This window comes from Moschus berezovskii, chromosome 24 (genome assembly GCF_049115385.1).
Source record: "Moschus berezovskii isolate FMDL1 chromosome 24, NW_MosBer_1.0, whole genome shotgun sequence".
In the NCBI taxonomy this organism is placed as follows: Eukaryota; Metazoa; Chordata; class Mammalia; order Artiodactyla; family Moschidae; genus Moschus; species Moschus berezovskii.
In genome coordinates, this window is record NC_142483.1 from 25,920,958 (window position 1) to 25,930,420 (window position 9,463).

Here is a 9,463-nt window from a genome sequence, read left to right on the forward strand (position 1 = left end):
GGAAGCACCCTCTTGGTCATGGTTCAAATTCAGGGGCAGGGCCAAAGTGGAGGGATAGGGTGGGGTGGGCTTCAGACCCTCTTCAGGTCCTCAGAGAAGAAGCTGCACCTGAGACCACCCCAAATAAGTAGGTAATTAAATGAGAAACCCTGGCTATGCACCTCTGTCTTCCCAGAATGGGCCCCAACCCTCCCCCTTCCAGCCAGAGGCCCCAGGACCTCTGCCACAGAGAAGTCCAGGAGCTGCACTGGAGCCAGCACCTCCCTCGTGGATACTGTTCCTGTGTGTAAGAAGCAGGCAGGAAATATTTTTTGATGAATCAATAAATTTGTGAAAGTTTGAGAAGCACCAGGCTAGGGGAAAAAAAACGTCAGCTACCCTAGACTGATAGGAACAAGAAAAGTAGGGAGGTCAACCTTCCCCATCCTCTCCATCACTGGCTACCTACACATGACAGTCTACTTCAGGACAAAGGGCAATAATGCCAGACCAGCCTTCTGAACCAGCCTGCCTCTCAGCATCTGTGCTATATAGAATCTTCAGATAGGAAGATTGGGATACTTGCGGAGGTAAGTGTTGAAGGAGTTTAACTGATTTTGTAACAAAATGTTTATTTACTGAAGTATTTCTGGACACAACTTAAGCATCCTTGGTCCATTTTAAAATAAGCGGCAAGTCTTTGAAAAGACTGTCATTATATGATAGCTGTCATTACAGCGGGAAGCAACTGCACTATGGGACACAGAACAGAAGTTAGTCACCTCAGATATATGAGACAGGTAGATATGATTAGGAGTAAAGGCTGTCAAACTCCCAACTGATAAATCTCAGTTATCCTCCTGTGTGTACCTGGGTTGCCATGGCTGCACCTTTGCTTGGCAAATGTGTCCAAGTACTTTTTCTCCCTAGGCTGCTTTGCCTGTCATGCTTGTCCACAAGGCTTGAATGGAACACAGAGAGATAGCAAGCATATAGTCTGTGTGGGTGTATTTGTTTTTCTGTGTGAACAAGACAGCAGGAGTTGATTTCAGGCAAAACACAGGGTAGTACAGTATCAGGGAGAGAAGCCGTGTGAAGGTGGGGGCGTGGCAGCAGATACCAGGGCATGCAAGTCGTCAATCTGGGTAAGCACAGGGTGGTGAGGTAGAGGTTACGGTAGGAGGGCAGGTAAGTATGATGACTATGTAGCTACTCTTCCTGAATAATCATCATAAACCAGGTACTGTGCCTTTTACATAGAATTGATTGTTACTTTCATAAATACTATGACAGGTTGTTGTTTTTAGTTGCTAAGTCATGTCCAACTCTTTTGTGACCCCGAGGACTGTAGTCGGCCAGGCTCCTCTGTCCACAGGATTTCCCAGGCAAGAATACTGGAGTGGGTTGCCATTTCCTTCTCCAGGGGATCTTCCTGAGCCAGGGATGGAATCCATGTCTCCTGCCTTAGCAGGCAGATTCTTTACTTTTGAGCTACCTGGGAAGCCCATGAGATAGGTACCTTTTTTAATAATCACTTTTTAAATTGACCAATATTTAATTTACAATATTGTGCTAGTTTCAGGTGTATAGCAATGTGATTCTGCTATACATATATACATATAGCTCTTTTATTAATATATATACTCTCTTATGCATATATATACTCTTTTTCAGATTCTTTTCCACTATAGGTTATTACATGATATTGAATATACTTCCTTATGCTATATAGTAGGTTCTTGCTATTTATTTTATATATATAGTTGTTCATTTTATATACATATATATATATAGAGAGAGAGACTTCCCTGGTGGCTCAGACTGTAAAGTTTCTTGCTTACAATGTGGGAGACCTGGGTTCGATCCCTGGGTTGGAAAGATACTCTGGAGAAGGAAATGGCAACCCATTTCAGTACTCTTGCCTGGAAAATCCCATGGACAGAGGAGCCTGGTAGGCTACAGTCCATGGGGTCGCAGAGTCAGAAGCGACTATGCAACTTCACTTTCACTTTCATATATATATAAAATCCCAAACTCCTAATTTATCTACTTTCCCTGCTATCCCCTTTGGTAATCATGAATTTGTTACCTATGTCTGGGAGTCTATTTCTGCTTTGTAAATAAGTTCATTTGCATCATTTTTTAAATTCCACATGTGAGTAATAACATATGACATTTGTCTTTCTCTTTCTGACTTCACCTAATATGATAATCTCTAGGTTCATCCATGTTGTTGCAAATGATTCTGTTTCATTCTTTTTTATGGGTTAGTAATGTTCCATTGCATATATGTACCACATTTTCTTTATCCATCCATTTGTTAAAGGACTTTTAGATTGCTTCCATGTCTTGGCTACTGTAAATGGTGCTGCTATGAACATTGGGGTGCATGTATCTCTTCAAATTAGAGTTTTTCTCTGGATATATGCCCAAGAGTGGGACTGCAGGATCATATGGTAATTCTATTTTTAGTTTTTGAAAGAACCTCCATATTCCTCTCCATAATGGCTGCACCAACTTACATTCCAACCAACAGTGTTGGACTCCTTTTTCTCTATACCCTCTTGAGATAGGTACCTTTATTATTCTTCTTTAACCTCTAATACCTCAGTGAAGACACTGAGGCTCAGAGAGGTTAAACAATTTGCATAAGGTCACAGAGTTCATATGAGAGCCTGGATTGTAATCTAGGTTTACCTATCTCTGAAGTCTGGGGTCATAAACACCATTCCATGCTTTGCTGCCAGTTGGCAGAATAGCCTGGAGCCCAAGAGAGGGGTTAAGCTTAGAGCTGTAATTACAGGAAAAATTTCTTAGACGGTAACAAAGAGAACAAAGAAAGAGCCAATCTCTGGTAGCATCACTAAAAAAGGAAAGGACTGAGCAGTACTGAGGTTTTTTTTATGTGAGAAAGATGTTCTACTATTGCTTAATTTGAGGACAGAAAAAGGAAAAAAACTGTAAATCTGAGGCTGTGGTGAAGAAAAGAAGAATAAAGGACACGGGAAACAGATCAAAAAGAAAAAAAAAACAACTTTAAAAATTACTCTCAGCACCCATCTATGATAGTAACTCTTCAAAAAATGGGTACAGAAGGAATCTACCTCAACATAATAAAGGCCATATATAATAAACCCACAGCAAACATTATTCTCAATGGTGAAAAACAAAGCATTTCCTCTAAGATCAGGAACAAGACAAGGGTGTCCAGTCTCACCACAATTATTCAACATAGTTTTGGAAGCCCAAGCTATGGCAAACAGAAAACAAATAAAATAAAAATAAAACAAATCTAGACTGGAAAAGAAGTAAAACTCTCACTGTTTGCAGACAACATGATACTATACACAGAAAATCCTAAAGATACTATCAGAAAATTACTAGGGCTAATCAGTGAATTTTGAATTTAGTAAAGTTGCAGGATACAAAATCAATATGCAGAAATCACTTGCATTCCTATACACTAGCAGTGAAAAATCAGAAAGAAAAATTAAGTAATTAATCCCACTTATCATTGCAACAGAAAGAATATCTAGGAATAAACCTACCTAAGGAGACAAAAGAACTGTTTAGAGAAAACTATAGGACACTGATGAAAGAAATCAAAGACAATATAATGTCTTTGATGAAGTGATATTCCATGTTCCTGGGTTGGAAGAATCAATACTGTGAAAATGACTAAACTACCAGATGCAATCTACAGATGCAGTGCAATCCCTAACAAATTACCAATGGCATTTTTCATAGAACTAAAACAAAAATGTTCACAATTTGTAATGGAAACACAAAAGATCCTGCATAGCTAAAGCAACCTTGTGAAAGAAGAATGGAGCTGGAGGAATCAACCTTCCTGTCTTCAGACTATACCACAAAGCTATAGTCATCAAGACAGTATGGTATTGGCACAAAAACAGAAATATAAATCAATGGAACAAGATAAAAAACCCAGAGATAAACCCACACACCTATGGACACTTTATCTTTGACAAAGGAGGCAAGATATAAAATAGAGTATAGATAATCTCTTCAGTAAGTGGTGCTGGGAAAACTGGGCAGCTACATGTAAAAGAATGAAACTAGAACACTTTCTAATACCATACACAAAAGTAAACTCAAAGTGGATTAAAGACCTAAATGTAAGACCAGAAACTATAAAACTCTTAGAGGAAAACATAGGCAAAATACTCTAAGATATGAATCACAGCAAGATCCTCTATGATCTACCTCCTGGAGTAATGGAAATAAAACAAAAATAAACAAGTGGGACCTAATTAAACTTAAAAGCTTTTGCACAGTGAAGCAAACTATAAACAAGGTGAAAAGACAGCCCTCATACTGGGAGAATATAATAGCAAATGAAATAACTGAAAAAGGATTAATTTCCAAAATATACAAGCAGCTCATGAATGTTTAAACTACTGCACAATTGCACTCATCTCACACACTAGCAAAGTAATGCTCAAAATTCTCCAAGCCAGGCTTCAACAGTATGTGAACCGTGAACTTCCAGATGTTCAAGCTGGATTTAGAAAAGGCAGAGGAACCAGAGATCAAATTGCCAACATCTGTTGGATCATCAAAAAAGCAAGAGAGTTCCAGAAAAACATCTACTTCTGCTTTATCAACCACACCAAAGCCTTTGACTGCATGGATCACAGTCAAAACTGGAAAATTCTTTAAGAGATGGGAATACAGACCACCTGATCTGCCTCCTGATAAATCTGTATGCAGGTCAAGAAGCAACAGTTAGAACTGGACATGGAACAACAGACTGGTTCCAAATTGGGAAAGGAGTACGTCAAGGCTATATTTTGTCATCTTGCCTATTTAACTTATATGCAGAGTATATCATGAGTATATCATGAGAAATGCTGGATTGGATGAAGCACAAACTGGAATCAAGATTGCCGGGAGAAATATCAATAACCTCAGATATGCAGATGACACCACCTTTATGGGAGAAAGTAAAGAAGAACTAAAGAGCCTCTTGTTGAAAGTGAAAGAGGTGAGTGAAAAAGGTGGCTTAAAATTCAACAATCAGAAAACTGAGATCATGGCATCTGGTCCCATCACTTCATGTCAAATAGATGGGGAAACAGTGGCTTACTTTATTTTTGGGGGCTCCAAAATCACTGCAGATGGTGACTGTAGCCATGAAATTAAAAGACGCTTGCTCCTTGGAAGAAAAGTTATGACCAACCTAGACAGCCTATTAAAAAGCAAAAACATTACTTTGCCAACAAAGGTCCTTCTAGTCAAAGCTACGGTTTTTTCAGTAATCATGTATGGATGTGAAAGTTGGACTATAAAGAAAGCTGAGTGCCAAAGAACTGATGCTTTTGAACTGTGGTGTTGGAGAAGACTCTTGAGAGTCCCTTGGACTGCAAGGAGATCCACCAGTCAATCCTAAAGGAAATTTTCCCTGAATATTCATTGGAAAGCTGAAACTTCAATGCTTTGGCCACCTGATGCGAAGAAGTGACTCAGCTGAAAAGACCCTGAATCTGGGAAAGATTGAAGGCGGGAGGAGAAGGGGACAACAGAGGATAAGATGGTTGGATGGTATCACTGACTCAATCGACTGGAGTTGAGTAAGCTCCAGGAGTTGGTGATGGACAGGGAGGCCTGGTGTGCTTCAGTCCATGGGGTCACAAAGAGTCGGACATGACTGAGTGACTGAACTGAACTGAACATTTAACTCAATACCAGAAAAACAAACAACCCAATCAAAAAGAGAGCAAAAGACTTAAACAGACATTTCTCTGAAGCGGGCAAAGAGATGGCTAATAAACACTGATCAGTTTACCGAAAGACTAGAACTGCTGAGGCTGAGTTTTGAAGTGACTTGCTTCTTAAATGGGCAACACCAAGGTGGGTTGCTTAATGAATGTATGTATTTAATGAAGATATTCCTGTGCAGAAGGAAAGAGATCAGCTGGTTCTTCATAAAAGAGCAGTCAGGAAATATCAACATAATGTGTAATGCATGCCTCACTATGGGTAAAATGGAAAATTCATTTGAATCATTATAACAAATGTAATTTTTACCTCTAGAGCTTTGCTACTCAAAGTGTGATCAATAAGACATCACCTAGGAGTGTCACCCAGATTCACTGAAACAGAACTTGCATTTTATTAATAGGATCCCCAGGTGATTCTATCATACATGCATTAAAGCTTGAGAAATGCTTCCTTGCCATCTTGGTAATTTGGTGAACTCCTATTCATCCTTCAAAGTCCAGTTCAGATATCATGTCTTTCTTAAAACTTCTCCTACCAGAGTTAATCACTTCTTCCTCTCTTCTATTTCCATGGACTGCCTACGTATCTCCATCCTGTTTGCATCACATTGTGTTGTTGATATATTCTTGAGGAAATGGGTATTTTTGTGTTCTTACTTTTGCAGTCCAGTGACAGTTAACCATGTTATCTCTATAGATATATCTCTATACCTCTAAGATAGATTCTAAGGAGTATCAATTACTCACTTTAGTTGTTCAATTTAAATCATTCTGGGAAAAAAGTTTTACAATTTTCCCATGCACAAAAATCACCTAGTAAGCTTATTAACCTGGGGGACTCTGGATCCCTCTGCCATAAATTCTGATTCTGCACTTTTTAGCTGGGCTCCAGGAATCTGCATTTTTAGCCAGTAGCCTAATGATTTCTGATGCATATGGTCAATGTAAAATTCTGGTTTAGAAATATTTCTGAATTGGAGTCTAGGATGCCGAGTCCTGGTCTGGTGGGCTGGGACTGCCCTGCTCATTGCACTGGTCTCTATGTCCTCTAAATACCAAAATCATGGACCAAATAAATCAGTGAGGGAGCCACCCAAGTTCATTTGGACTATGTTTCTGTAAGGATGCCTGTATAGAGAAATGAAAATGTGCTCAATTTCAGGCCAGATCAGTCTAAGTTACTCGATACTGATGAGCAACTCCAACATCAAGAAGATCTCCTGGGACTTCCCTGGTGATCCAGTGGCTGAGACTCTGCATTCCCAATGTAGAGGGCCCGAGTTTGATCCCAGGTCGTGGAGCTGGATTCCACATGCCACAATTAAGAGCCGGCACAGATCCAGCACAGCTAAATAGATAAATATTTTTTTTTTTTAAAAAAAGGATCTCCATCTTGAAATTGATCCACTGACTCTTAGGATCCATTCCAGTATTTTGGAAACACATGAATGTTATCCACATGCATAGTTCTTAATTTGTGAAACCTGCTATGGGCAGGCAATAGATAATATTCCATTTGATTCACACAATGCTAGAAGGCAAAGGACACTATCACCTTTTAATGACAAGGTCATCGAGCCTCAGTGACATTTTGTGACTTTCTTAGTCACAGATTAGGAAAGGGCTGAGGCAGGAGTCAAAGTCTGATTTGTCTGCTTCCAAAGCTATTGCTTGCTTCCTGTTTGTCAGACTGTTTATTCAGCTACGCTTTCCACACAATAATCCCCCAGGGGCTGGCACAGCTGGGGATGGTGAGAGCCCTTCAAAACATCCATTCACTGCACTCCTGTTCCAAGTGGTGCATATAACCATTTATCTCCAGCTGTAGAGTACATCTATACCAACAGAATGCCTGGAAACACAAAGAAGTGATCTGGCTCTCTCCCTAAAGGAACTTTTCACTAGCTTGACTTTTCCCTTAACTGGTGCTCTGAGTCAATGCATACCTCCGTGGAGTAAGAGAAACATGGACACATAGTTTCAAGCTGTTACAATAATTGAATCAAATCATAACAGAGTAGAGACAATCAATTTTTGCAGTTGGTTGGGAAGACAAGAAATTAGATGGATGGCCCTTATTTAGTTAACTGTCTAAAGTTCTCAGAGCACAAAGCAAAGTTGTTTTTTTCTTGAGAAGGGTTATTATTTTACTGGTAGGAGGAAAGAATGGGTTAACTAAATTATGATATATCCATAAAAGAAGACTTTTATGCTGAATGTTTTCAGTCTACTACAGCTAGAGCATAAAAACGAGCACAGCACATATACTGCCTGCCCTCACAGAACTGATTGTATACTTGATGAAGCAGAATGATCTAGATCTATATATTCTATCAGTGATTCAAAAAAATGTTGTAGAAGTCACCAGCCCAGCCTCTCAAGATGGCCTTTGTCCCTGCACCAGGCTACCAGACCACCTACAACCCGATGCTGCCCTACCACAACCCCATCCCAGGAGGTCTCAGAGTTGGAATGTCCATTTACATCCAAGGAGTGGCTAGCGAGCACATGAAGAGGTTCTTCGTGAACTTTGAGGTGGGGCATGGCCAAGGGGCAGACGTCGCCTTCCACTTCAATCCCTGCTTTGATGGCTGGGATAAGGTGGTCTTGAACTCAAAGCAGAACGGTTCGTGGGGCAACGAGGACAGGAAAATGAGCATGCCCTTCCGCAAGGGCGCAGCCTTCGAGCTGGTGTTCATGGTCCTGACGGAGCACTTCAAGGTCGTGGTGAATGGGACTCCCTTCTATGAGTTTAAGCACCGGATCCCGCTGCAGATGGTCACCCACCTGCATGTGGATGAAGACCTGATGCTTCAATCAATTAACTTCATCGGAGGCCAGCCCCCCTCAAACCAGATGCCCATGCCTGGTAAGGCATATCCAAGTCCTGGACAGTACTATCCACAACAGAGTAGACTGCCTACCATGGAGGGACCCCCAGCCTTCAACCCGCCCATGCCATTTAATGGGAGACTGAAAAGGGGGCTCATAGCTCGAAGAACCATCATTATCAAGGGCTACATACCCCCCACAGCCAAGAGCTTTGTCATCAACTTCAAGGTGGGATCCTCTGGGGATGTGGCTCTGCACATTAACCCAGCACGACCGAGGGCGTGGTGGTTCGGAACAGTTTTCTGAATGGCTCTTGGGGATCTGAGGAGAGGAAGGTCCCCTACAATCCTTTTGGGACAGTTCTTTGATCTGTCCATTCGTTGTGGCGCAGGTTGCTTCAAGGTATATGCCAATGGCCAGCACCTCTTTGACTTCTCCCATCGCTTCTCAGCCTTCCAGAGGGTGGACTTGGTGGAGATCCACGGTGATATCACCTTGTCCTACGTCCAGATCTGATCTATTCCTGGGGCCATAACCCTTGGGAACACAGAGGAAGATCCTGTAGGATCCTTTCTAAGCCCCTAATAAAGTGTCTGAGGGTGTCTAAAAAAAAAAACAAAAAACAAATAATGTTGTAAAAATGCAATATGTGATCTGCAGAGAGTACATCAAAAATTAAAATGCTAAAAAAGTATGTGTGTATATGAGAGATTTCACCAGAGGGTTCTACACAGTGTTATTCATAGCAGTTATCTTTGCAGACTAGGGATGAGTTTGGGTTGGGATGGAGGGATGGATGGGAATGGTGGACTTAATAATACATTTTTGTGGCAGGGAGACAACTGCCTACCCTCAAATCCCTCTTCAGTCAAAACCAACCAAACAAACAAACAGAATCTTTCCTAGACTCC

The 9,463-nt window shown here is 40.9% G+C and overlaps 1 pseudogene; it reads left to right on the forward strand.

Moving 5' to 3' along the window:
• Positions 1 to 8,102: 8,102 nt before the first annotated feature.
• On the forward strand, positions 8,103 to 9,068 carry LOC129547616 (galectin-4 pseudogene; annotated as a pseudogene).
• The last annotated feature ends 395 nt before the right edge of the window (positions 9,069 to 9,463 follow it).